Source organism: Tupaia chinensis, unplaced genomic scaffold (genome assembly GCF_000334495.1).
Source record: "Tupaia chinensis unplaced genomic scaffold, TupChi_1.0 Scaffold000575_1, whole genome shotgun sequence".
NCBI classification, from domain to species: Eukaryota; Metazoa; Chordata; class Mammalia; order Scandentia; family Tupaiidae; genus Tupaia; species Tupaia belangeri.
This window is the reverse complement of record NW_006160089.1, coordinates 2,639,985-2,644,111: the sequence shown is the minus strand read 5'-3', so window position 1 is coordinate 2,644,111 and position 4,127 is coordinate 2,639,985.

The following is a 4,127-nucleotide window of genomic DNA, read 5'->3' as shown; positions in this document are numbered from 1 at the left end:
AGAGATGATTAACATACAATTAAATACGTATACAATTAAATACGTTCACTGCAGAAATTAAGTGGCACTTATTTTTGCATGATAAAATATCTTAGATCTATCTGATTTTGAAATAATTTAGTTCAGGAATCAGTCTTATCGTCCTCAAAATGTTACATTTGCCTCTTTGTTGTATTTTAAATAATAGAACCAACTATAACACTTTCTGATTTTAGTATTAAATTTAAAATACAATTATAATAGCCTTTTTCTTGAATAAATATTAAAATTTTATTTCTGAAAATTTAGTGAAAATATCCATAGGTACTAATGTTTGTTAGAATCACATCATTTTTTTGCAATTGAAGAGTAGCAGAGGGGAGATAATATGCTTTTTTTTTTTTTCATTTTGGTATCTCTTCTATAAAGTTTAGGTACGACTTATGAAATTAGCAGAAATGATCTTTATTTAAATCACACACTTTTTTTTTAATATGCTCTTTTAAATTCATGAAATTGACTCAGGCCCACTATGGATATTAATTTGAGGAGAGTAAGAGCAATGAAAAGCACAGAAGATAAGAATGACATGGTGAACATTTGGTCTGACCCTAACACTGTAAAGGTACTAGCTTGCTTAGAGAACCAGGCCTTTTCCCTCTATTCTTCTGCTCTCATACATTGATACTTTATAACTGTGCGGTACTTCCCATTTTTTCCTGAATACTGTAACCACTTAAAAAAAATTCATCTTTCTCAAACTAGAATTTCAGAACATATTACACTATGTCTTAGCTTCACTTGAGTTTTAAACATGGAAATATAAGCATGCCTTGCATTTAAAGAAAAATAATTGATGCGTGAATGGGATCAATCACCTGTTGACAGAAGGGTGTCAGGATGATGTAGGGTGATATGCCCTTAATTGGGTAAAGATAAATTTATTTAAGTATAACTAATTTGTTGGTTTCATAGAAATACTTCCCTTGGGATTGTGTAAATGTTTTTCTTAAACCAAATTGGTATTTTTCATTTGTTGGTTTGGTGTAATAATTAATTTTTGAGACGAATTCCATTTTTACATAACAATGTTAATCAGTGATCAAAGCACCATTTCCTAATATTAAAATATTTTTGTTAATTTCTTTTGTGGTTTTAAAATTATTTTTAAAATTAGTTATTAGACTAAGCAGTTATTTTTAAACATATTTGAACAGTAAATTAAGAGTTATTTTAATAGTTTAAAGTACATTATATTGCACACTACAGATTCACTTAATGAAGTCCGAATTTAGTCATAGAACAGACTGTAAATTGATAATATTTTTCCTACTTTGGTGGACATTTTCAGTCTGTACCTTAAGACAATCATCATTTTAGATGTAATATTATTCACTGAGACATAAGTGGTTTTAGGTTTCAGATATTTATTATAGGTCTGCAGTAAATGATATTTCGATTTTGATGTTATATCACTAGTATTCGTTTCTGTTTTCAAACTGTTGTCTGCTTATCCATGATTGAAAATTGAAATCCATAAACATTACAATTTGAATAAAACTTGCTTAAATATCAAGTATGAATAAACATTGTACAATGTGAGATGACCATATATAATACCAAAATAAATATTTTTGAATTATACAGAAATAACTTATTTTTAAATATCTTACTTCCACCCTTCTTTGCATGTTATTGTTTTTTTTCCTCTAAATTAAAAGTATGTATGCTGATGTATTAAAAATCTGCAGGAAAAAAATTGTGTTGTGTTTTAGCACAGTAAGAATTTTTATTACAATTTGCTAATGAATTTTTTAAACAATTATAGCATCATTAAAAAGGCCTTCTAACAATTCAGTAAAATAATTTACAATTTGATTTTTGTGGCTTTTTATAGTTATCTGAATGTATTCCTTTTGCCACATAAACTATATGGCTAGTTCATTTTTTTGTTTGTTTTAGTTTTTAAACTTCATTTTTAATAAATATGCTGTTCAACAATCACAGTCTTATATTTTTGAGGATTCTTCCAGTTGAAGTAGAAAGACCTAGAGAACAGGAAAGGTACAGAAGTGCTTACAAATTAATTTACCCAAGTAAGGTATCTTCATTGTGTAGCACCAGTATAAATAGTGGTTTCATTAAACATTGAATCCGATTATAAACTTTTTTTAATTTAAAGATGATTGCAGTTTCAGGTTAATTTATCCTGAGTAGTTTCCACTGTAAAGATTGAATGTCTTTTGTTGAAATCACTAAAGGTAATAAGGTAATAAAGTAAGTTATGTTTGATCTTTTTTCTCTGAAAATGATGATCCTGTGGTCTACATAATAAATATTAGGCAGAAATGCATTTAAGTCATAGCAGAAATTACATTTGGAGGATATAATTGATTTTTTAGTGGTGTGAAATACTTTTTTAAAAATTGTGCTTGTCTGTAACTGAAATGCTATAGAACTGTAACACTATAGGGATTATAGAGTTATATTTATTAGCTCTCCAGAGATTGAAGCACAATAATAATCATGTAAGTTCTTATCCAAGTGCTGCTAATCTGTTGTGCAAATAAAATTAATTGGTTTCCTATATAGCTATTTACAAATCACTGTAATCCTTGAGACATAGTCTAGTTATTCGTTTGTATTAAAATTTTGAGTATTGTGGGTTAATACTTTAAAACAAAATCCATCAGCTCAGCCCTGTTAGACAGCAAACCGTTTGGATTAGTTTTTATATGTGTTATCAGTAGAATAAAATTTGAAGGTACTATTTAATATTACCAGTGACTAAGGGGGGAAATTATATTGTCAATATCAATTGACTTGGGCACTTGTGGTGTAAAAGTCTTGTCTGTTGTGTTTCTAAATTGCTAAGCCATATGTTCTATTATACAAGGATGTTTTTTGTTTTGTTCCTTTCCAACAGCCTTTTTTCTGCCTTGTCTGTTATGGTTGATATTTCATAGATTTTAGAAATTGAGATGTTCTGGGAACTTTTTTTTAAATCACTTTTGACACTTGTATGATATGTGATTTGTCATAAAAGATAGCCTTTCACTACTTCACTAAATGAATTTCAGAGTAAACACTGTGATTCTGCAGAGCAAATTCATTAAGACTTTCCAATGTTTTCTGTTTAAAGTGCCTTCAACCTTGAGGGCACTTAAATATTAGAGGATGGAAAGTTGTTTTGCTGTTTATTGAGCAACAAGATTACAGAGTATTTTGATTTTTGTTCTAAGTGTATTAAATAATTTTTGCATTGATAAATGTTCTCTAGGAATGTGTCTACATTCATCAGGTGTGAATTCTTGTAAATCAATTTTGTATCTTGAATCCACGTATATATTAAGTGTATCATCAATATAAAAATAAACATTATTTGCTTAAAGCTTTTGGTACTGTAGTATTATTGATAACTTAATGCTAAACTTAAGCTTGCTTCTTTTAGGTAATATCTGAGTCACTTTAAGCAATCAGAGTTGTGGGTTCCTTGTTTTTATAGTTTGTGAATTTCTTCTCTGTCCTAGTTTTGATCTTTCTTTGCCTTGCTCCTGGTGGTCAGAACTTGAACACACAGAGGGAGGGGGTCCTCGAAAAATAGAGTGGAATCAGCTGACTTTGATGTTGGCTCTGGGGCAGAAACTTGACTGTGGAAGGGCTGGCTTTGCATTGAGCCCAGAGAGCAGACGTCGGCTGTTCATTTGCACTGACTGAACCGAGCGGTTTTCTCCGGACTTCCTTCAATTGTCAAAATGAGGCGGCCATTAGTGGACAGTGCAGCTAATGCAGCGGGCTGCCGCCAGCTTGTTTATAAAGGAAACGTAATATGTTGGAGTATATTATATAACAAAGGCACAGTTCTGGAAACTTCTTTCAGTTGTACTACATTACGATATAAAACAATCTACAAGTAGGTCGTCGACGGAAAAATTAAAAACTAGTCACAGGCGCAAGACCTCCCCCTACTAGTTTCTGGAATCACAGGCATCTGAGGAAGGGAGGCACGGACTCCTCGGGGTCGCCTGCAACAGTGACGGTGGCTGCACGGGGCGCGCGCCAGGCAGAGTTGCCGCGGCGGGGTCGCAGCCGCTTACACAAGGCACCGACAGGGTCCTTTCCCTTAGGCCGAGAGGCTCCTCCCCCTC